This window comes from Chiloscyllium plagiosum, unplaced genomic scaffold, assembly GCF_037043375.1.
Source record: "Chiloscyllium plagiosum isolate Xiang-an unplaced genomic scaffold, Cpla_swu_hap1 HiC_scaffold_27, whole genome shotgun sequence".
In the NCBI taxonomy this organism is placed as follows: Eukaryota; Metazoa; Chordata; class Chondrichthyes; order Orectolobiformes; family Hemiscylliidae; genus Chiloscyllium; species Chiloscyllium plagiosum.
The window spans coordinates 52,620,509-52,646,467 of NW_028270165.1; the positions used below are offsets into that span (position 1 = coordinate 52,620,509).

The 25,959-nt window shown below is 46.4% G+C and overlaps 1 non-coding gene across 1 annotated transcript; it reads right to left on the reverse strand.

Annotated features, from left to right (window-relative positions):
• Window positions 1–20,903: 20,903 nt before the first annotated feature.
• On the reverse strand, window positions 20,904–20,975 carry trnae-uuc (transfer RNA glutamic acid (anticodon UUC)). Its single transcript has one exon. It is a non-coding gene; the product is annotated as a tRNA-Glu (tRNA).
• Between the last annotated feature and the right edge of the window lie 4,984 nt (window positions 20,976–25,959).

Below are 25,959 nucleotides of genomic sequence, written 5' to 3' on the forward strand. Positions count from 1 at the left end.
TTCCTCGGCCCATCAGCCCAGCCGATCAATTCTAATTTATATTGAACTTTATTTCCTCTCTCATCCCCTAAAAACTGAGAATCTCCATCCCACACACACTCCCCCCGTTCTGACTTTGCTGAACCTAATTCCTGCTGTAACTCATCCTGAAGGGTGTGGTTCATGCTGATTAACAGACCCACACTCGGGGGAAGTGGAGATCTAATTGAAACAGACAGAATTCTGAATGGCCTGGACAAAGTGCACATGGGGAAGATGTTCCTATTGGTAGGAGAGTCTAGGACCCGAGGGCACAGCATCAGAGTAAAAGGAATATCTTTTAGAACAAAGATAAGGCGAAACATTTTCAGCCGGTGAGTGGTGAATATGTGGAATTCATTGCTACAGAAGGCTGTGGAGGCCAGGTCACTGAGTAGATTTAAGATGGAGATAGATAGGTTCTTGAGTATCAAGGGGATGGAGGGTTACAGGGAGAAAGTGGGAGAATGGGATTGAGAAACTTATCAGCCAGAACTTCATAGTGCAGCACCCCTGATGGGCTCAGAGGCCTAATTTCTGCTCCTGTGTTTTATGGTCTCTTGCTGTTCTGGACTAGGAGTGTGCAAATTGGGAGCAGGAATAGGGCATTTAGCCTGTCGAGCTTGCACCAGCATTGAACAGATCATAAGTAGATCTGAGTATACCGACGTAAAAGGCTAAAACAAGGACTGCAGATGCTGGAAACCAGAGTCTAGATTAGAGTGGTGCTGGAAAAGCACAGCAGATCAGGTAGCTCCTCGGATGCTGCCTGACCTGCCATGAATATACCGACATTCAGGTTAATAAGCTGGAAAGTTTTCCACTGGAGCAGAGGAGGATTATAACATCGTGAGCGGTATAGATCAGGTGAACGGCCAAAATCCTCTCTCTAGGCTGGGGGTCAAGATTACTGAGCAAATTTTGAAAGAGAGAGAGGAGAAAGATTTTAAAAGGACATGAGGGTCGCCATTTTCTTCCCCCCAGAGAGTGGTTTGTGTGTGGAATGAATTTCCAGACAAAGGGGTGGATGCAGATACAGTTAGAACATTTAAAAGACATTTGGATTAGTATATGAATGATGAAGTTTAATTTAAATAAATGTGAAGTGCTGGATTTTGGGAAAGCAAATCAAAGTAGGACTTAGCATAAAGTGTATAAGGTCCTGGGGAGTGTTGCTGAATAAAGAGACCTTGGAGTGCAGGTTCATAGTTCCTTGAAGGTCGAGTCCCAGGTAGAGAGGATAGTGAAGGCAGCATTTGGCATGTTTTCCTTTATCGGGTACAGCACTGAGTAAAGGAGTTGGGAGGTAGTGATGTTGCAGCTCTACAGGACATTGGTGAGGCCACATTTGGAATATTGCATGCAACTCTGGTCTCCTGCCCATCAGAAGGACGGTGTGAAACTTGAAAGGGTTCAGAAAAGATTTACCAGCATGTTGCCAGATTTGAAAAAAATAGCTCTCGGGAGAGGCTGAATAGGCTGCGGCTGTTTCCCTGGAGCGTCGGAGGCTGAGGGATGACCTTAGAGGTTTATAAAGTCATGAGAGGCATGGATAGGGTAAATAGACAAAGTCTTCTCCCTGGGGTGGGGTAGTGCAGAACTAAAGGTTTTGGGCGAACGGGGAAAGACATAAAAGAGCTCAAAGGGGAGCCTTTTCACACAGTAGTGCATATATGAAATGACCAGCCAGAGGAAGTGGTGGAGACTGGTATAATTACAGAATTTAAGAGACATTTGGATTGGTCTATAATAGAAGGGGTTCGAGGGATATGGCCCAGGGCTGGCAAATAGACTAGATTAGGATAACTGATAGTCATGGACAAATTGGACCAAAGGGTCTGTTTCTGTGCTGTACATCTCTATGACTCCAATATAAAAGGTTCAGAGGGATAGAGGTTAAACACAGGCAGGTGGGTCCAGTTTAGTTTGAGAACATAGTCAGCATAGTAAGTGATCTGCACTGGTCTTGCCTCCCCCATAATCATCACTTCTTTGTTGTTCAAAAATCAGATGAACTCAGCCTTGGATATATGCAATTACGCCCAAACTGCAGGAAGGCGTCCCCACTTCTGATCTCAATTCCTCTTGCTAATATACCACTTGCCTTGCTCACTACTTGCTGCACCTGTCTGACAACTTGCATTGACTGGATTAGAAGGACGCAGAGGCCCCTTTATTCATCCACACATTATTGCTGATGAAAGGCTCGAGCCTGAAATGTCAATTCTCTTGTATTTGCCATTGAAAAAAAGACCTGGACTAACTTTCCCAGATTCTGTCCCCTCCCTGGATTCACTCCGTTTCCCTTCAGTTCCTGCAAGTCAACAGCTCAACCCCGGAATGGAAAAGGGGTTGAGAAAAGAGTGTGTTGATCTCACAGATGTTGGAGAGAGGAAGGAAGTTGCAGTCTGAGGTGAAGCTCAATCTTCATTCAGAGAGAGAGGAGCAGCAACAACCAGCTCAGAAACACATGGTCCAACTTGCGCGTCCAGACGATGGGTTTGCTGTGATTGGCAGGAGGACCAGTCTACATCCAGTCCTCCAGAGCTTCTCATTGGTCCATCAAAACAAGGTCACGGAGTGTTTCCGCTTGTTGCGTGAGCATGCGTAATAGTTTGCTGACACCGTGGAACATGCGCAGTGCGTGCTGACACCGAGTAGCATGCGCAGTATGGAGATGTTGGCATTACTGCAGATTTTCAAAGTTAAAAATCACACAATGCCAGGTTATAGCCCGACAGGTTTATTTGGAATCACTAGTTTTCGAAGCGCTGCTCCTTCATCGTTGGTTGTGGAGCAGAATCATAACACACAGACTTTATAGCACCAGGATTGCAGTGACATGGGATGGAGTATTAAACAACTTTAGCTTACCTCGACCATTTTTTAGAATGACCATGTTAGTTTCGATTCCTTCACATGTAAATCCTAAAACTTTTCAAAAGTTACGTTGTCAAGCTAGCTTTTAACAATAGGTGTCATCTCAATCAGATGATGCATTGAAGGTGTTAAGTTAAAGTCTGTCTGTGTCCCAATGTTAGGTCAGACGGATTCTATTTCTATCGTTGTATTACAGAATCTTACGTGTATGAGTTTTTGAGCAAAATAAAATGCGATTCTGCAAGTACAAATTCAACCCACAAACTTTTATGTATGTGTGTGTGTGTGCAGGAGAAACCAAGTGATCATGTGTGTGTGAGAGAGTGTAATGGGGAATAAGTCTGAGAGGGTGTGTGTGTGTGTGTGTGAGAGAGGGAGTGTATAATGGACTATAAGTCTGCGAGAGGGTGTATATGAATACATGCGCGTGCGTGTGTATGAGAGAGAGAGAGAATGTATAGTGTAGTGTGACATGAACCCAAGGTCCTGGTTGAGGCCGTCTCAAAGGGTATTGAACTTGGCTATCAGCCTCTGCCCAGCCACTTTCCGTTGTTGCCCATCCTGAAGTCTACTTTGAAGGATAGTCACCCGAAGGTCCAAGGCTGAATGTCCCAGACCGCTGTACTGTTCCCTGACTGGGAGGAAACACTCCTGGCTGGTGATTGTTGTGCAGTGTCCATTCATCTGTTGCTGTAGCCTCTGCTCGGTATCACCAATATACCAAGACTCAGGGCATCATTGCCTGCTGCATATGAGATAAACAATGTTGGCTGAGTCACATGAGTACCTGCTGCACTCATGGTGGGTGGTGTCCCCACGTGTAATAGTGGTAATCGTGTCAACATTCTGATACGTCTTTCATTATCTGCCGTGACAGAGTTGTATCATGTTGTCCTGAAGGCCAGGCAGTTTACTGCGAACAATTATCTGTTTAAAGTTTGGCGGTTGTTTGAAGGGGGTAAGTGGAGGCGTGGGGAAGGTCTTGGTGAAGTGCTCATCCTCATCAATAATGTGCTGCAAGCTGTGAAGAACATTGCGTAGTGTTCCTCCTCACCTGAACAGATCCTATGTATGCGAAGGGCTTGTCCAGAGGGGGTGTCTGGATGAAGAACTGGTTGCAGATCTTTGGACTGTGGGAGGAAGCCAGAACACCCAGAGGTAACCAACACAGACACAAGGGGGAGAGAACATGCCAACTTCACACAGTCACCCAAGGGTGGAATCAAACCCAGGCTCCTGGCGTTATTAAGCAGCATTGCTAACCACTGAGCCACCACCCCACCCAGTGCTTTGAGGTTCTGTTTTGTCTTTGCAGCTTTTAACTTCTCATGCGCCCTCAGCAGAGGCTGTCTCCTGCTGACATCGTTGGACCACACCCATTGCACCTCCCTTTCCCACTTCTCCAGCCCAGACCACAGCGGTTCCTGAATCCTGGCACCAGATTCTGATGCCATCTGTGCTTCTGCTGCCAATTGCAGAGAACGGAGGCAAGCCCCGTCACTATTCTGTCCCTTTTCTCCCCCTCCCTAACGTTGTTCTTACTCCCACCACCCCACAGTTAGTTTCCCCCCCACCCAGCCCTCTCTCAGATCCCCTTTACCTGCCTGACCCGGGCTCACACCCTCCTGACCCTGTCCACTGACCCCATCGGAAGGCTCTCCACGGAGGGAAAGACCATCTCCCGGAATAAAAAACATCTGATTAACTTTCCGCCTTGCCTTCCCAGCGTGTCAGCAGCCTGGCTTCCAGCTCCACCTCTGAGCCGAAGGTCTCCAAGTTATGTTTCCCATGGATCACATCATCCAGAACCTTCCACCTTTTGCAAATTGAAAGACAATTCTCACCCTGCCCTCTCCAGTGTCTATTGTGTAACTGCTTAATCATTTCTAGTGGCCGGACAGAGACTGATAGCCAAGTTTGGAACCCATGAGGATGGCCTCCACCAGGATCTTGGGTTCATGTTACATTACAGGTGACCTCACTACACTGTACACATTCTGTCTCGCTGTCTCTCACACACAGCCATACATTCTCAAATACTCACGCAGCCACTCTCTCAGATATACGCGCTCTCTCAGATGCACACATATGTACCCACCCACACTCTCACCCACACACACATCTTCTCACAGACTCCTGCACACTCTCACTTTACCAAGCATGCACACACGCAAACACACACTCTCTCAGCCAGACTCACGCGAATGCACACACTCACTCACTCTCATGCATGCACACATAGATAAGACTATGGGGTGAATTTGCATTTGCAGAATTATGTTTGTAGATACATTCTATTTTGCTCAAAAAGTGCACAATCTGCAGACAGTCAATCCATGTAAAAAATTTTAAATTCCTACTTTGACTCAAGACAGACTCGAACCTCACATTTTCATGCATTGTCTGAGCTGAGATGGCACCTCTTTGTGAAACCTTAAGTTATCTCGAGACTGTGACTTAAAAGAAGTTTTGGGATTTACACACTCATGAACTGAAACCTGCAACCCATTCTAAAGATGAAACACTTACAAGCAGTCGAGATTTGTTCAATGTATCAATTTGCTACAAATTCTGTGTCTTATGATCCTGCTGTACAGCTACCTGACGAAGGAGCAACACTCCGAAAGCTAGTACTTCCAAATAAACCTGTTGGACTATAACTGGATTTTGAACTATATTTCCAGTGAAAACAGCCCACCCCTCCCACTGCTGCCAGTAAACTTTACAATGCTGAGGAAACAATGAACCATCAGTCCTGAAAAATGTACAATTCTAATAATACGAGCTACACATTGACTGCTCCTTCTGATATAAGACATTGGAAACCTCGCGCCGGAGATTGAAAGAAATTAGCAGCTTTAAAAGAAAAACCTGTTGGATCTCATAGCCTTCAATGTCTGAGTCCGACGGTAAGTTCAGGTAACTTTTGTTGGGACCCAACTTTGTTGCAGCTTCAGATGCACAAAAAGTAGCGTTTTTTTTAAACACACACACACACACACACACACACACACACACACACACACACACACACACACACACACACACACACACACACACACACACACACACACACACACACACACACACACACTCCCCTGCATCCCACTTTCTTCACTATTACACCCTTTGTAATTCGATCCTTGGTGCAGCCTTAGCCTGGAGGAAATATTGCTTCACTCAGCAATTGCAACCCATAGCCTGTATGCAAGTAAGATTCCCCCCGCGCATTTGAAGATGGGCTGTCAAGAATCAACCACACTGTTGTGGTCTAGAGTCACATATAGGCCAGACCAGGGAAAGGTTGCAGCTGGGACGACTGAGTGAATCCTTTCCCACAACGGCAGGTTCCTCCCCTAAAGCATGAGTGAATCAGATTGGGGTGTTTGTTCCCCGAAAATGGTTTCATAATGAGATTCTGAACTCCAGATTTCTGACTGAACTCCAAATCCGCCATCTGCTATGGTGAGATTCAAACCCGGGAGTCCCCAGAACTGGGTTATTAATGCAGTCGATAATGGCACTCGGCCGAGGCTCCTTCAATCCCCCTGCGATGGGAGGTGAACTCACTGATTTCTCTGCAGGTGGGAGGAGCGGGTGAAGCCCTTCCCGCACAGAGAGCAAGTGAACGGTCTCTTTGATCCTCCAAGCTGAGTAAATGGTGTGAAGTTCTGTACTTTTCACGGTCACCGCACTGAATCTCCCTCATTCGGGTGTATTAGTATTCTTCCTGCCACACCAGTATCCAAGCAGACAGAAGCAAACATTTCTTCTCGACTGGAATAGCTGCTGATATTCAAGTCCCAATGAATCAAATGACTCTGTCAGAAGCTGATGTATCTTTTGGTTTCAGATTTCTTTCCCCATGTCTTCCTGCAAATAAAATCACGAAATAAGTCACGGTCAGTACAGTCAAATGAAGATAACAGCGGTGACAATTCCTTAGATTGCCAGATACCTGCTGATCACATATTATTCATGACACAGAAACCTGAAAACCCTCATTCAGCCAGATAGCATTAAGTATATAAAGAGGAAAACTTCATTTAGGTGACAATGACCTGGAACAACCTTCCTACAAAGTTACTGGAAATGGAGCTGAATGAAGGATATGAAAATGAAATGTCAAGGCTGCTTTAGGAAAGAAAGGCAGTAAAGTTGCCGAAAGACTTCCTGCTGACCTGTTAAAATAAAAATGAATACAAGAAGTACAGGATGTAATTCCATTACTATATTAGAAGGTGAAAAATCATAGCCATGCAGCTTGTACAACAGCGAATATCAGATATACACCATATGAAGCTCTCATAAAATCCCTGCAGTGCAGAAAGAGGCCATTTGGCCCATCGAGCCTACTCCACCATTCTTTAAGATCATGGCTGATCTATCGATCATCTCAGCTTCTCTTACCTGCATTATCCTGACTACCCTAAATTCACCTACAATCCAAAATCCCATCGAACTGTGCCTTGAATATGCCTGCTTCTATTGCTTCCTTGGGCAAAGAATTCCATAGATTCACCACTCTCCAGGAAATGTAGTCCCTCCTCCTCTGCCTTAAACCTACCCCTAATCTTGTTACCTAGTCTAACCCACCAGCAGAAACGACGAGATAGGGTGAGTCTGGGTGGCAAGCTGTTCGATGAGTCAGTGTGGACTTGATGGGTTGAATGGCCTCCTTCCACACTGTAGGGCTTCTATGGATTTACTGCAGTTGTGTTTGCCCAGAACCACAACTCCCAGAACCTCCCAACTTCTGCAAATTGAAAGACAAGTCCCACCCTGCCCTCTCATATGTGTGTTATCTAACTGCTTCATCGCTTCCAGTGAATACAGCCCACACCTCCCACTGCTGCCGATAACCTTTACAATGCTGACGCAACAATGCAATACCTGCAGTACTGAAAACCGTAAGGCTTCTGATGATACCAGTTACTGATTCACCGCTCCTTCTGATGGACAGCATTGGAAGTACATTGTTGGGGGCTAAAAGAAATAAGCAGTTTAAAACAAAAACCCACCGAAACCCTTCACTAGGCTTCCCACTCAGGACACTTTACTTAAAACACTTCAACCCCACATTGCAACAAATTCCCACATTCCGTCAAAATCCTGGATGTCCTCACTTCCTCAGTTGACGTCTCTCAAATGAAAGATTTCATTATAGCTCTATTCCTAGCGTAAGGACAAAATATCTTTGGAAGCTGCTCTGAAAGTCCAGTCTTCACAACAATACTTCTGCTTTCCTTCAGTCCAAATTGTCTGTGCTGACCAGATATCCCAAATTAACATAGTCACATTTGTCAGCACTTAGCCTATATCCCTGATACCAGATGCCATTTAAAATGCTGTAATTATACCAGCCTCCACCAGGTCCTCTGGCAGCTCATTCCATGCTTGCATCACTCTTTGTGTGAGAAAGTTGTCCATATGGTTCCATTTAAATCTTTCCCCTCTCACCTCAAATCTATGCCCTCTAGTTTTGGACTTCCCTATTATGTGGAAATGTTTTTGGCTATTCACCCTATCCATGTTCCATATGAACTTCTATAAAGTCACCCCTCAGCCTTCAATGCTCCAGGGAAAACAGCTCCGGCCTATTCAGCCTCTCCCTATAGCTCAAACCTCCAACCTTGTAAATCTTTGCCAAACCCTTTTAAAGGTTCACAACACTTTTCCTGTAGCAGGGTAACCAGAACTGAATGCAGTATTCCAAAAGTGGCTGAATCAATGTCCAGTACAGGGGCAACATAGCCTCCCAACATCTGTATTGAAATGCACTGACCTATGAAGGCAAGCATACCAAACACCTCCTTCCCAATCCTGCCTACCTGTGACTCCACTTTCAAGAAACTATGAACCAGCACTCCAAGGTATCTTTGGTCAACAACACTCCCCATTAACTTCGCAGATCCTTCCCTGATCTGCCTTTCCAAAATCAAAATTTCAAAATGGGGTTGAGAAACGTATCAGTTGTGATTGAATGGTGGAGTAGAACTGATGGGCTGAATGGCCTAATTTCTGCACCTATGTCATATGGTTTCTTGCTGTCCTGGACACAGAGTGAGAGAATTTGGAGCAGGAATAGGTCATTTGGTCGTTCCAGTCGGCACCAGCATTGAACAGTTCATAACTGGATATAAATATACCGGCATCTAGGTGGACAGGGTGGGATTTTTTTTCACTGCAGCATCGGAGGTTGAGAGATGACCTTAGAGAGGATTATAAAATCTTCAGGGGTATCGATGAGGTGAACAGCAGGTATTCTTTCCCTGGGATGGGTGTTTCAAGGTTAGGGAGCAAACATTGAAGATGAGAGGAGAAATATTTTAAAAAGACATGAGGGGCACCTTTTTATTTTAAGACAGAGTAGTTCTCATGTGGTATTAATGTCCAGAGGAGGTGATGGATGCAGGTACAGTTACAGTGTTTAAAAGACATTTGGATAAGTACATAGAGATGAACAGCATGGAAACAGACCCTTCGGTCCAACCCGTCCATGCTGACCAGATATCCCAAACCAATCTAGTCCCACCTGCCAGCACCCGGCCCATATCCCTCCAAACCCTTCCTATTCATATACCCATCCAAATGCCTCTTAAATGTTGCAATTGTAATAGGAAAGGTTCAGAGAGTCTGGGCCAAACACTGGCAGGTGGGACTAGTTTAGTTTCAGAACACAGTCAGCATGGACTAGTTGGACTTAACGATCTGTTTCTGTGCTGTATGACTGTAACTGTTCTATACTGGTCTTAAAACCATTTTCTTACCTTCCCCCACTTCTTTGTTCTTCAAAGTCAAATGAACTCAGCCTTGAATACATTCAATGATTGACCTAACTGCAGGAAGACATCCCCACTTCTGAACTCAACTTCTCTTGCTAATAGGGTAAAAACAATGACTGCAGATGCTGGAAACCAGATTCTGGATCAGTGGTGCTGGAAGAGCACAGCAATTCAGGCAGAATCCGAGGAGCTTCGAAATCGACATTTCGGGCAAAAGCCCTTCATCAGGAATAAAGGCAGAGAGCCTGAAGCGTGGAGAGATAAGCTAGAGGCGGGTGGGGGTGGGGATAGAGTAGCATAGAGAACAATAGGTCAGTGGGGGAGGAGATGAAGGTGATAGGTCAGGGAGGAGAGGGTGGAGTGGATAGGTGGAAAAGGAGCTAGGCAGGTCGGACAAGTCAAGGGGACAGTGTTGCTGGAGGTGAGAAACTAGCATAAGGTGGAGGAAAGGGAAATGAGGATTTCGAAGCTTCTCTTGCTAATATACCACTTGCCTTGCTGATTGCTTGCTGCTCCTGTCTGACAACTGGCAGTGACTGGTGTAGAAGGACGCTGAGGCCCCTTTGTCTGTCCACACATCATTCCTGATGAAGGGCTCGTGCCCAAAACATTGACTCTCCTCCTCCTCAGTTGCTGCCTAACCTGCTGTGCTTTTTCAGTGCCACAATATTCAACTCTGATCTCCATCATCTCACTTTCATCACATCTCAACATATCACCATTTAAACAATGCGCCTCCTCTCTGCGTTTTTTTTAAACATCAAAAACTATAGATTGTGTCACTGCATTTGCCATGTGTTTGCAAACTGAGACACAGAACTGGATCAACCTTTCCAGAATTTATTCCCCCGATTCACTCTTTCCTTTCAGTTGCTGCAAGTTAACAATTGAACCCCAGAATGAAACAAAACATGGAAAAAGTGGTGAGAAACAGACTGTTGTATTCACAAAAGTTAGACAGAGGAAGGAAGTTAAAGTCTGGGGTGAAGTTCACAGAGAAAGGAGCAGCAGCAGCTTCAGAGCTCACGGTCCAACCTCCACATTTCGACAATGACCGGCTCTGGTTGGCAGGAGGACCAGTCTCCTTCCGGTCCTCCAAGGTTCTCCATTGGTCCATGGAAAGGAGCTGACGCGCAGTTTCTGCGGGCACCAAGGAATATGCGCAGTGCTTTGCTGACACTGGCGGTCATGCGCAGTGCTTGCTGACACCGCGGAGCATGCTCAGTGTGCAGGAATTTGTTACAAATTTTAAAGTTAAAAATCACAAAACACCTGGTTATAGTCCAACAGACTTATTTAGAAGCACTAGCTTTCACAGCGCTGCTCCTCCATCAGGTGGTTATGGTGTATAAGATCGTAAGACACAGAATTTATGATCGTATACTCCGCAACCGCCAGATGAAGGAGCATCGCTACGAAAGCTAAGTGTTTCTAAACAAGTCGATTGGACTGTAACCTGGTGTCGTGTGATTTTTAACTTCGTACACCCCAGTCCAACACGGGCACCTCCAGATCATGACAAATTTTAAGTGTTCAAATAGGGGAGAAAAATACCAAAGCAATTTTTTTGTCGAAATGTTTTTTCCCTGTGCCTAGACATGTTATTCCTTTGGCATTTGGTCTGGCTGCTCAACGTTTCTGTCGTTTCCCAGGGTAGAGGTATTGCAAAACTACAGGGTATAGGTTTAGGGTGAGGGGAAAAGATTTTAAAATATTTAAAAGACTCGGAATATAACATTCACCCCTTACAGGGCGAAAGTGAGGACTGCAGATGCTGGAAATTAGGGTCGAGAGCGTGTGCTGGAAAAGCACAGCAGGTCAGGCAGCATCTGAGGAGCAGGAGAATCGACGTTTTGGGCAAAACCCTTCATCAGAAAATAGCCATGGGGAACTGCAGGGCTGTAGCGTAATCGAGTGGGTCTGGGTGGGATGCTGTTGGGAAGGTCGGTGTGAATGGTCTGCAGGGATGATATGCCTTAGCCATGCTTATATTGAGAAATGGTTACCCCAAACCTGCTGTGGGACGAGTGGGTTCCAGTTCGTGGGACACTGACACCAGTCCTGGGGAAGGTGGGATTTGTGCTGTCTTTCGCTTCCCATTCTGCCCCTTGTCCATTTTCTCCCCACCCACTGCCCCGCCCTTTCTCCCTTCTTCACACTGCACCCCGATTCTCTCCCCAACCCTCTGAACCCCAGTCATTCTCTACTCCCCAACCTCTGTCCCCTCTCCATTTCTCTCCCTTCTTCACCACCACCAGTGCCCCCGCCCGTCCTTTCTCGTGCCCCAGCCCTCTTTGATCTAGTGGCCGAGCAGAGGCTGATAGCCAAGTCTAGAACACATGATAATGGCCTCAGCCGAGACCCTGGGTTCACATCACACTACAGGAGACCCAGCTGCACAATACACTCTCACACACACAAGCACACTCTCTTACATACTCACACGCTCGTGCAGACCCTCTCTGATAGACATGCTCTCTCTCAGACACACAGTAATACATCCCCACACTCAACCCGACGCATACACCATCTCACATACAATTACTCCATCACACACACACACACACACACACACACACACACACTGTACCCAGCATGCACCCGCACACACACGCTCTCTCTCATGCATGCACTCACATATAGAAGTCTTTGGGGTGAATCTGCGTTTGCAGAATTATATACTTGGAAATAGAACCAGTCTCACTCAAGATTAGGATACAGATAGACCCTACCCTCACAGCTTTCATGCATTGTCTGACCTGAGGTGTCACCTCCTTTTATAGAACCTTAAGTTACCTGGAGAATGTGATTTTTAAAAAGTTCTGGGATTTACAGATTAATGAACCGAAATCTACAACCCGTTTTAAAAGATGAAAGACTCAACAGCAATCTAGGTTTCTTCAATATATCATTTATATTACATGACACTATAATCTTTTATTCTATATTCTGTGTCTTATGATCCTCCTCCCCAGCAACTACAGGTCCAAGGAGAACTGTCCCAACTTTCCAATCTACCTTCAGAACTGACACTCCTCAGGCACGGCACCATTCACGTCAACCTGTTGATACCCTGAGACCAACGAGCCACATGCCATGGACGCAGCCAGCTCCAGAAGCCGCTGAGACTTGCTCAGTACGAAATACATTGTACATTGCTTCCAGAATTTCAAGCCGCAACGAGTTTCAAGAACATCTGCTTCTCAGTCTGTCTCCTGCTCCCAGAACACTGTTGTTTGTCCCGTCCCCAGGGACCGGGCTCGCTCCACTGGAGGATAATTGAACCATTTTGTTTCTACTTGCAAGCTGTGCTGGTGGAAGGCAGAGCCCATTCGCTCTTCTGCTCTCTCTCACTATCACTTGGGGTAGGAGCCGTCATTGACACGAATACATCAAATGGCAACTTTCAACTTGTTCCAAAGGTCTGTTATCGGAGAAATGGCAAGGTGATGTGCTATCGGGACAGACAGAAATGGACACCGGAGACTCTTCCCTCAGGTAAATTGATATGAGTGCCTGCTTGTGCAGCCTGTTTGGTGTTCAGAATTTGCCTTAACAGCAATCCTGCAGAAAGTATTTTGTTACACGGGCGTCTGTTTCTTTACCGCAGGAAATGGACAAAAAAACAGCAAGTCATGTGTTTCAACTTCACCAGTTCATTACCATCTGAGGGAAGAGGTTTCACACTTGAGATCAGAACACACCGACAGAAGAGGACGAGGCAACTCAGAGCTTCACAAGGGTGCCAGCGCAACTGTGTAAATCTGACCCTAACCACTCTCTGCACGAAAATGTTCTTCATAATGTTATGTTTACTTCCTTTCCTCAAGACTCTGCCTAATTGTTAGCGATCCTTCAGGCGTGGTGCCATTTTCACTATATTATTTTCTCTGTCTAGACGCCTCGTGTCTTGGAAAACGTCAACTGGGCCAGATTTCAAACGTATGTTCCTCAAGGAGAGCTGTCCCAACTTTCCAATCTGCCTTAATTACTGACATTCCTCATACACGGCACAATTCAGACAACCTGCCCAGCGCTGTCTCCAATCACATCAATTCCCCGCTTCCTGAAATGTCACTCTCAGATTGGAGCAAAAACGCAGTTGGAGGATTCATTCAGACTCGGATTGTGCGGGCGAACAATCTGCAATACTTGTTCTAACTTTGAACAAGTGTTTCCCTTCGCTGTGTTCGCGGCAATGGTAGCTCAGCCCCATCCCCTACTTCTGGCAGTCCGATCTCGTTTAACGAAGATGCTTTTGTGAAAAAGTGATCTCGCACTTTTGCTCTTCTGCTATCTCCATCACTGAATCCCTTGGGTGAGAGGTGTCAGTTTCACTAAAAAGGCCCTGACCTTGCGGTTGCCTGCCACTTTAACACATCACCCTGTTCCCTGGCCAACATCTCTGTCTCAGGCTTGCAGCAGTGTTCTCGCTCCAGATGAAAAAACAACACCTCGTTTTCCACTTGCCGAATCGTTGTGGATCCTTTCAGGTGTGGGAGCATTTTCACAACATTATTTCCTGTTTCTAGGTCCCACATGACTTGGAAAAGTTCGGTTCTCCGAGGAGAGCTGTTCCAATTTTCCAATCTCCCTTGATTGTTGACATTCCTCAAACACCGCACCACTCACGTCAACCTGTTGAACACTATCTCCAACCATTTCACTTCCCTGTTTTCTGCCTCATTCGTACTCCAAACAGCCCAACCTCGTTTCACGAAGGCGTTTTTTGAGAAAATTAATCAGGGAGTTTTGCACAAGTCAAGTTAAAAAAGGCGGGCTCGTCCGGGATTTGAACCCGGGACCTCTCGCAACTCGGTACAGCAAAGGACCCTAAGCGAGAATCATACGCCTAGACCAACGAGCCAGAGGGCCGCAATGCTACCAACCCGCCACACCGCTTGCGCGACCTGAGACTTGCTCAGTATAAAATACATTTGAGATTGCTCTGAGAATTGCAAGCGGCAAAGAGTTTCCCGAACAGCTGCTTCTCATTCAGTCTCCCTGCTGCTGTTTGTCCCGTCCCCAGGAACCGGGCTCTCTCCACCGGCAGATAATTCAACCATTTTGTTTCGAAACTTTTCTCTGACACCCGAGTGGCCAGTGACAAGCAGTGCCCTATGTGACAAGCATCAACATAGGATACAGAGAACAGGAGAAGACCACGCAGACCTCCAGGAGTGTATCAACGCGACTGTGCACATTGGGCCAGTATATCACTGGGAAATATTTATGTCCAAGCTTTTTTTCGGCAGCAGATGAGAAGGCGAGGTGCAGAACAGAGTGCTGTTATACCGGAAAGCTGCTAAAGACGACATTGAGTGAATAGGAGAGAATGCTTTCTCAGCTGGGTTATGGTCCCAACACGCACCCGTTGTGCCAGGGGTTCCACCTCGGTTCCACTCTTCCTTCACTCGCAACACCCCACACCCACCTCCCATCGTGCCATGGCACTTTCCCCTGCAACCGCCGAATGTGTAACACCTGCCCATTTACCTGCTCCCTCCTGAATATCCAAGGGCTCAAACATACCTGCCAGGTGAAGCAGCACTTTTGCCACAACCTAGTCCACTGCATTCGCTGCTCACAGTGTCATTTCCCCAATGTAGCATGAAGCATAAACTGGGTGACTGCTTCGCAGAACATCCCGGTTCTGCCCGCAGGAAAAAGGCCCTGACCTTGCGGTTGCCTGCCACTTTAACACATCACCCTGTTCCCTGGCCAACATCTCTGTCTCAGGCTTGCAGCAGTGTTCTAGCTCCAGATGAAAGAACAACACCTCATTTTCCACTTGGAGACCTTACAGCCCTCCGGTCTTCAATATCGAGTTCCATAACTTTAGGGCCTGAACTCCCCCATGTCCTTGACCCCTACCACACAAACGACTCCTTGTTATCACCTCGTCTGCTATGACACACTACGTATTGTTAGCCGCCAACAGTCTTCATTAACAGTTATTCGCCCTCTCACGTTGATCGTTATTCACTCCCACGTCCTTCCTATTGTTCTCTCTCTGAGCTGGCGGCAAACACAGCAATGTACATCGGAGACTCTGAGCCAGCTGAAACTTGCTCAGTGTGAAGTACATTCCACATTACTCCAACAATTGCAAGCAGCAAAGCGTTTCCAGAACATCTGCTTGTCATTCTGTCCCCGGGGCGCTGATATTTGTCTCATCCCCAGGAACTGGACTACCTCCACTGGTGGATAATTAAACCATTTTATTTCTACTTGCACGTTGTTCTGGGGGGTGGGACGGGGTGTAGGGTGGGGGGCGGGTAGAGTCCATTCGCTCTTCTGCTCTCTCTCTCTCTCTCTGAAACCCTTGGGGTGAGAGGTGTCAGTTACATTAATGCGGGGAACATGAACAACTTTGATTGTGAACTTTCTCCAAGGGTCTGTTATCGGAGAGATAGAAAGATGTTGTGCTGGCAGGACAGAAAGAAATGGACACCGAGGACTCTTCGCTCAGGTAAATTCACATTGTTGTGCAGCCTTCTTCACGCAGTTCAGAAATCGTCTTCACGCAGTAATCTTATGGAAAGTCTATTGCAAAGTGGGCATCGCTTTCTTTGCTGCGATCGCGCAGCAGTTAACATTTGAGCCCCAAGTGTCCCAGATGAAGAGAATCCGAGTGAAACCTTCACTCACTGAGAGTCATCCCCACGGCCCTGAGCTGAGGGACTGCAGGCAGTCCAACACGGAAGGGACGGTTAAAAATGAAGCAGTTTTGTTCCTCAGCCTCTCTGTCCAAGAGACAGGCAGTGGGACGGCATAAACATGTAGCATCATTCTCGCGCAGACAGAAGCCGTTCAGCCCATCGCGTCCACGGCGACTGTCTGTCACTTCTCTCTCTCTCTGAGGTTATTCACAATCGGTGGTATCCGTCCTAATAGTAGGGGGCTATGTCTGAGTCGTGATGCGGTTTCTGACATGCTTGTCATTCTCGTCTGAACCAGGGTGGCGAATTACTGCAAGGAATGGACAAAACCGCAAGGCATGTGTTTGAACTTTACCAGCTGACTGGCATCGCAGAGAACTGGGTTTGCGATTCGGTTCAGAGGAAACAGACGAATACCAGAATACCACTGAGACCTCTAAAATCAGGCAACTTGATTTGACGAGTGCATCAATATGCAACATTTGGTAAGTGAATGCAACTTGCAGAAGAGAGCACCAATCTTAAGGTGAACTTACTGGAGGTGACATTGAACAATAGCAGAGGATGGTTTCGATCCATCGCCCTCTGGGTTATGGACCCAGCACGCTCCCGCTGCGCCACTCTGCGGCCGCGCGCATCGTCTCTTCCACAGAACACTTCTAGTTTCCGTCATGCACGCGGCAGGCACGTTCGAGCCTGATGTCAAAGACCTCCACTGCTGTCGTGTAATATACTGTTTCGCAGACGTATGGAGGCTGTGTAAATATAAACTTATTTCTAAATTCCCACATTCTGTTGGTCGAACTGTGATTTCACACTGAATCACAACATGTGTCACAGCGCAGACGGAGGCCATGCGGCCCACCTTCGCTCTGCTGGTTCTACACTTAAGTAAACGTGTGTCTCTGTTCGTTTCATTCTCTCGCCTTCTCAGCGTAAATCTGCACATCTGAACGTGGCCACCGAATTCCCTTTTGTGTCCATTGAATCTTACTCTTTGTCAAAGACAGACAAGGACTTACTGACCCTAACCACTCCCTGTACGAAAACGTTCTTCCGAATGTCACTTTTACTTCTTTTCATTGTGACTTTAAAATTCTGCCGAATTTTTGAGGTGGAGGTAAACAGCCAAAGATAATCACCGTCACTGCTTCCCTTCCATCGACTCAACTTTGTGAAACGGTATCTTTCACTGGCAAATAAAACACCTTTGTCCTCAGGTGCCTGCTTCATTTCGACCACGACTTCACGCCCCTCACTGTTCTAGTCTCATTTCCAAACACTTGGCTCATAGCCTCAAAAGCAGCTCTGTGGGTATCTGCTTGTTCCACCCTGACAGGCAGTGGGTTGCAGATTCCCGACCAGTCCCAATGTGATTGAAATATTTCAACCCCTCCACTGGTTTGCATCTTTAAAAAAGCCGTGGAGCAATCTCCCTTTCCTTTTGACGACAGTTCTCAACTGTAGTCGGCAGGGTTCACACCTGCGTGGGGAAACCGCAATGGATTTCATGTCTATCGCATTCACCACTCGGCCCACCAATACAGAACCATACTAACAGCTTCATTTCCCAGATATCTCTGCCTGTGGAGCTGAGAAAGAGTGAATCATTGCAGAGTTTGTTTGAATCCAATCATTTCACAGGTTTCGAAAGGGTTAAATATCTGCACATGGCGAGTCTGAAAGATGAAATGGACGTTCAGTTAAAAAGAAATACAGAAATTGCAGGAGCAACTTAGCAGGTCAGGTAGCATCTGTAGAAAGAGAATCAGAGACAACATTTCAGAACTTTTTTTTTCCTCATCCAGGTGCAGCCAAACCTACTGAGTTGCTCCAGCAGTTTCGCTTTCTGTCTCGGACTGTCAGCATCCGCAGTCCTTTGCGTTAGAAATTCAATCAATTCAGAAACCCCTTTGTGCTACCTCAGTGGAAAAGATTTCCGTTTGGGAAACATTTTCCTGACACCATTGAAAACGCGCAACTTTGCGACCAAGACAGCGGCAGGAGCGTGAACAACAAACACGCCGGCCCTGCGTAGTCTCGAACCATGAACCATCAGTTTACGAGCCGAACGCGCTGACCAATTGCGCCACAGAGACAGGCCCGAGCATCACGAGCACAGTCTCGTTGAGGAAGCTACTATTCAATTCATAATTCAACCTGCCCCGCCCAGAATTACCATTGTCTTCTATCAGTTCAAACACAGCGAATACTGCAGAAAGCCAACGGGTCGAGTTGCATCTGTGGAAAGGTAAACAGAGCCGACGTTTTGAGTGTGTTACGGTTTTTGTTCAGAACTCAGTGTTTTGCCTCTTCCCGAAGTTGGTCCAGGTCTGTGTCTCAATTGGCAAACACATGGCAAGTGCAGTGCCGCAATGTGAAGTTATCGCCTTGCCTGTTTAAAAAAAAAGCAGTGCATTGTTTAAATGGTGATATATTGGAATGTGGAGAAAGTGAGGACTAGAGGTGAAAGTCGAAAAATGTGGCACTGGAAAAGCAGAACAGGTCAGGTAGCATCTGAGGAGCAGGACAGTGAACGTTTCGGACACAAGCCCTTCATCAGGAATGATGTATGGATGTACAAAGGGGTCTCAGAGTCCCTCCACACCAGTCAATGCCAGTTGTCGGGCAGATGCAGCAGGCATTGAGCGAGGCAAGTGGTATATTACGAAGAGGAATTCAGTTTAGAAGTGGGGTCATTGAACATATTCAAGGCTAAATTCATCTGAGTTTTGAACAACAAAGAAGTGGATGGTTATGGGGTGGAGGTAAGAAAATGGTTTTAAGACTAGTACAGGTCGGTCACAGAGTATGACAGCACTGAACAGACCCTTCATCCAACTAGTCCATGCTGAGTATGTTCTCAAACTAAACTCGCCCCACCTACCAGTGTTTGGCCCATAAACCTTCGAACCTTTCATATTCATGTACTTATCCAAATGTCTTTTAAACGTTGTAACTGTACGTGTATAAAATCATGAGGGGTATGGATAGGATAAATAGACAAAGTCTTTTCCCAGGGGTGGGGGAGTCCAGAACGAGAGGGCATGGGTTTAGCATTAGAGGGGAAATATACAAAAGAGATCTAAGGGGCAACGTTTTCACGCAGAGGATTGTACGTTTATTGAATGAACTGCCAGAGGAAGTGGTGAAGTCTAGAACGATTGCAAAATTTAAAAGGCATTTGGTTAGGTATATGAATAGGAAGGGTTTGGAGGGATATGGGGCCGTGTGCTGTCAGGTGGGTCGAGATTGGGTTGGGATAGTTGGTCAGCATGGACAAGTTGGACCAAACAGTCTGTTTCTGTGCTGTACATCTCTGTGACTCTATGACTTCTTCTGGACATTCATTCTGCACTCAGACCACTCTCTTAAACAAGATCCTTGTTCTGTCTTTATAAAATCTTTCTCTACTCACCTCAAAATATTTGCTCCCTGATCCTGAAACCCCCAGCTGAGGGAAAGGACACCTGCTGTTCACCTCATCCGTATCCCTCATGATTTTATAATCCTCTATATGCAGTGCGTAGTGGCTCATTGAAATAATGTCCTGTTGCAGCTTTGTTTGTGGGTGTTAGGATGATTGCTTCTGTGGTTAAGCACTTGGTTTGCGTGTGTTGTTTTTCTGTAGACGCTAGTTTGAAGTTCACTGTTGACTGTTCGCTCTACCGTGACATCTAAGAATGGCACTTTGTTGATGTTCTCCTCCTCTTCAAACCAGGAGCCCCCCTCAGGCCTTAGTCTCACTACTTGGAACACCAATATACAGACTAGTCAAAGGCCTCCACTGAAGAGTCAAACACCAAGTCGAAGATTCACGCCACTCCATTTATTCCATCCAAGAATTCCTGAACACCAAAGAACCAAGTTAGAAGAGGATGGAATAATGATGTCCTTTGACATAACAGCCCTGTTCACATCCATTAACATCAACGTGGCCAAAGAAAACTGGAGACACTACTCGAAGAACCAAAGACATAAACACAGCACCAACTTCATCAGCAAAGATAGCACTGTCAACCTCGTGTAACTGTGCCTTAACCACCCACTTCATATTCAGTAACAAGCCTCAAACAAATCAACGAAACACCCATGAAACCACCAGTATCAGGATTCCTAGCAGAAGCAATAATGCAGAGTCTCAAACCAACAGCCCTTCAAACGATCCAACTCAAACTTTGTTGTCCGCCACAGTGATGACACTTTTGTAATCAAAAAATGAAGTAAATTAGAGGAAACCTACAACACCATCAAAAATATCCTTACTGGCATAAAATTCACAAAAGAGGAGAACAACAACAAAGTGCCATTTCGAGATGTCACAGTAGAGCGAACAGTCAATGGTAAATTCAAAACAGCGTCTACAGGAAAACAACACACACGAACCAATTACTTAGCTACAGAAGCAATGATCCCTACACACACAAACAAGTCTGAATCAGGACACTATTTCAACGAGGCAATACACACTGCAGTAGCCAGGAACGACGAAGACTAATAAGTAACTGTACAGCGCATTGAAGGAGAATGGGTAGGCAAAACATCCACTGAGGAACACTTCCCTGACCGGGAATCGAACCCGGGCCGCAGCGGTGAAAGCGCCGAATCCTAACCACTAGACCACCAGGGAGACAGCAGCGCTCCCTCACAGCCCTATTGTAAATTGCTTCCCTGTCCAGAAATCGAACCTGGGCCACGATCGTGAGAAGGCTTCCACCAATGTCATTGCTTGTATCCATTGCTCCCGATGCGGTCTCCTCTACATTGGGGAGACTGGAGACTCCTCGCAGAGTCAAGTCACAGCGCTTGAGGGAACATCTCCAGGACACCCGCAGCAATCAACCCCATCACCCTCTGGCCCAACATTTCAACCCCCCTCCCACTCTGCCGAGAACATGCAGGTCCTGGGCCTTCTCCATCGCCGCTCACTCCCCACCCGATGCCTGAAGGAAGAACGCCCCACATTTCGCCTCGGATAAATTCAACCCCAGGACATCAATGTGGACTTCACCAGTTTCCTCATTTCCCCTCCCCCCACCTTACCTCAGTTCCAACCTTCCAGCTCAGCGCTGTCCTCATGACCTGTCCTTCCTGCCAATCTCCCTTCTCACCCTCCTCCACCCTCCTCTCTGACCTGTCACCTCCATCCCCACCCCCATTCACCTATTGTACTCTTTGCTACCTTCGGCCCAAAACACCCCAGTTTATCTCGCCATCCCTGGAAGTGTCCTGCCTCTATTCCTGATGAAGGGCTTAAGCCCGAAATGTCGATTTTCCTGCTCCTCGGAAGCTGTCTGACCTGCTGTGCTTTTCCAGTACCACTCTGATCTGAACTCTGGTTTCCAGCATCTGCAGTCCTCACTTTTGCCTACCCAATAAACCCAGTGTGACGATTTCACATCAACAACCTGACACTAGCAGACACAACGTCTGCAGAAACCCTAGCCACATTACTTTACTTTAAAGACATCTGTGAAATGATTTCCAGATAACTCAACCCTCACAGCATTAAACAACGGCTAGTGAACCTTAAATACCGTGTACAAACAAACCGCAAACGAATGTTATTTACAAAATACCATACAAGGAAATATATACATGAACTCTGCCGCACAGTTCTCTGTGGCAAGAAATGCTGGGATGAGATAAAGAAGATTTTTTCAGCCAAAACGAATCGGCACTGACTGGACAGCCATTTAAAATCAACGCTGTCAGGCCTGGATGGAAGACCGGAAGGGATAATCAGTTTTCTTATTTCCTGAAGATTTACAAAGCTGAGACTGGGTTTTGGTGTTTGTTCCCTTTCCACTCCCAGAAGCCGCAGTGGTTGGGGCGGTGAGTTGCGGAAAGTGAAATGTGCCCGTGAGCAGCGTGAGGGGCTCTTTCAGCTTCCCCTCCTCTGACAGCGCTGTGACCTGACTCTGATGTTCGCTGGGACATTTTCTGACGCGAGACAGTGAAAAGAGTCTCGTTCCTGCAGATCAGGAATTCAAACCGTATGCCGGCTTCAGGACAATGTGAAAGATTAATTGGGGTGTGTGAAGAAGCTGTGAGCTGTATTTCAAACAGGTAGGTGGAGTCAGATGCGTCATCCATTGCGCCCCTGGCACTGTGCACACCTGACGCCGCCATGCTGCAGAGTTCTGACGTTAATACGGACATGCGCAGCAATGGGAACATTCACAAGATGAACAGCCAAAGATAATCACCGTCACTGCTTCCCTTCCATCGACCCAACTTTGTGAAGCAGTATCTTTCACTGGCAAATAAAACACCTTTGTCCTCAGGTGCCTGCTTCATTTCGACCACGACTTCACGCCCCTCACTGTTCTAGTCTCATTTCCAAACACTTGGCTCATAGCCTCAAAAGCAGCTCTGCGGGTATCTGCTTGTTCCACCCTGACAGGCAGTGGGTTGCAGATTCCCGACCAGTCCCAATGTGATTGAAATATTTCAACCCCTCCACTGATTTGCATCTTTAAAAAAGCCGTGGAGCAATCTCCCTTTCTTTTTAACGACAGTTCTCAACTGTCGTCGGCAGGGTTCACACCTGCGTGGGGAAACCGCAATGGATTTCATGTCCATCGCATTCGCCACTCGGCCCACCAATACAGAACCATACTGACAGCTTCATTTCCCAGGTCTCTCTGCTTGTGGAGCTGAGAAAGAGTGAATCATTGCAGAGTTTGTTTGAATCCAATCACTCCACAGGTTTCGAAAGGGTTAAATATCTGCAAATGGCGATTCTGGGTGTTTCATCCCGAAAGATGAAATGGACGTTCAGTTAAAAACAAAACCAGAAATTGCAGGAGCAACTCAGCAGGTCAGGTAGCATCTGTAGAAAGAGAATCAGAGACAACATTTCAGAACTTTTTTTTTCCTCATCCAGGTACAGCCAAACCTACTGAGTTGCTCCAGCAGTTTCGCTTTCTGTCTCGGACTCTCAGCAGCCGCAGTCCTTCACGTGAGAAATTCAATCAATTCAGAAATCCCTTTGTGCTTCCTCAGTGGAAAAGATTTCCGTTTGGGAAAGATTTTCCTGACACCATGAAAAACGCGCATCTTTGCAGCAGGAGCGTGAACAACAAACGCTCCGCCCTTGGGTGGTCTCCAACCACGAACCTATCGTTTAGGAGCCGAACGCGCTGACCAATTGCGCCACAGAGACAGGTTCGCGCATCACGCCCACAGTCTCGTTGAGGAAGCTACTATTCAATTCATAATTCAACCTGCCCCGCCCAGAATTACCATTGTCTTCTATCAGTTCAAACACAGCGAATACTGCAGAAAGCCAACGGGTCGAGCTGCATCTGTGGAAAGCTAAACAGAGCCGACGTTTTGAGCGGTGCGACGGTTTTTGTTCAGAACTCAGTGTTTTGCCTCTTCCCAAAGTTGGTCCAGGTCTGTGTCTCAATTGGCAAACACATGGCAAGTGCAGTGCCGCAATGTGAAGTTATCGCATTGGCTGTTTAAAAAAAAGCAGTGCATTGTTTAAATGGTGATATATTGGAATGTGGAGAAAGTGAGGACGAGAGGTGAAAGTCGAAAAATGTGGCACTGGAAAAGCAGAACAGGTCAGGCAGCATCTGAGGAGCAGGACAGTGAACGTTTTGGGCACAAGCCCTTCATCAGGAATGATGAATGGATGTACAATGGGGTCTCAGAGTCCCTCCACACCAGTCAATGCCAGTTATCGGGCAGATGCAGCAGGCAATGAGCGAGGCAAGTGGTATATGACGAAGAGGAATTCATTTCCGAAGTGGGGTCATTGAACATATTCAAGGCTAAATTCATCTGAATTGTGAACAACAAAGAAGTGGATGGTTATGGGGGGAGGTAAGAAAATGGTTTTAAGACCAGTACAGGTCAGTCACAGAGTCAGACAGCACTGAACAGACTCGTCCATGCTGAGTATGTTCTCAAACTAAACTCGTCCCACCTACCAGTGTTTGGCCCATAAACCTTCGAACCTTTCATATTCATGTACTTATCCAAATGTCTTTTAAAATTTGTAACTGTACGTGTATAAAATCATGAGGAGTATGGATAGGATAAATAGACAAAGTCTTTTCCCAGGGGTGGGGGAGTCCAGAACGAGAGGGCATGGGTTTAGCATTGGAGGGGAAAGATACAAAAGAGATCTAAGGGGCAACGTTTTCACGCAGATAATTGTACGTTTATTGAATGAACTGCCAGAGGAAGTGGTGAAGTCTAGAACGATTGCAAAATTTAAAAGGCATTTGGTTAGGTATATGAATAGGAAGGGTTTGGAGGGATATTGGGCCGTGTGCTGTCAGGTGGGACGAGATTGGGTTGGGATAGTTGGTCAGCATGGTCAAGTTGGACCAAACAGTCGGTTTCGGTGCTGTACATCTCTGTGACGCTATGACTTCTTCTGGACATTCATTCTGCACTCAGACCACTCTCTTAAAAACGATACTTGTTCTGTCTTTATAAAATCTTTCTCTACTCACCTCAAAATATTTGCTCCCTGATCCTGAAACCCCCAGCTGAGGGAAAGGACACCTGCTGTTCACCTCATCCGTGCCCCTCATGATTTTATAATCCTCGATATGCAGTGTTTAGGGGCTCATTGAAATAACGTCCTGATGCAGCTTCGTTTGTGGGTGTTGGGATGATTGCTTCTGTGGTTAAGCACTTGGTTTGCGTGTGTTGTTTTTCTGTAGACGCTAGTGTGAAGTTCCCTATTGACTGTTCGCTCTACTGTGACATCTAAGAATGGCACTTTGTTGTTGTTCTCCTCCTCTTCAAACCAGGAGCCCCCCTCAGGCTATAGTCTCACTACTTGGAACACCAATATACAGACTAGTCAAAGGCCTCCACTGAAGACTAAAACACCAAGTCGAAGATTCACGCCACTCCATTTATTCCATCCAAGAATTCCTGAACACCAAAGACACTAAGTTAGAAGAGGATGGAATAATGATGTCCTTTGACATAACAGCCCTGTTCACATCCATTAACATCAACGTGGCCAAAGAAAACTGAAGACACTACTCGAAGAACCAAAGACACAAATACAGCACCAACTTCATCAGCAAAGATAGCACTACCCAGCTCGTGGAACTGTGCCTTAACCACCCACTTCATATTCAGTAACAAGCCTCAAACAAATCAACGAAACATCCATGAAATCACCAGTATCAGGATTCCTAGCAGAAGCAAGAATGCAGAGTCTCAAACCAACAGCCCTTCCAACGATCCAATCCAAACTTTGTGTCCGCCACAGTGATGACACTTTTGTCATCAAAAAATGAAGGAAATTAGAGGAAACCTACAACACCATCAACAATATCCTTACTGGCATAAAATTCACAAAAGAGGAGAACAACAACAAAGTGCCATTTCGAGATGTCACAGTAGAGCGAACAGTCAATGGTAAATTCAAAACAGCGTCTACAGGAAAACAACACACACGAACCAAGTACTTAGCTGCAGAAGCAATGATCCCTACACATACAAACAAGCCTGAATCAGGACACTATTTCAACGAGGCAATACACACTGCAGTAGCCATTAACGACGAAGACCAATAAGGAACTGTACAGCGCATTTAAGGAGAATGGGTAGGCAAAGCATCCACTGAGAAATAC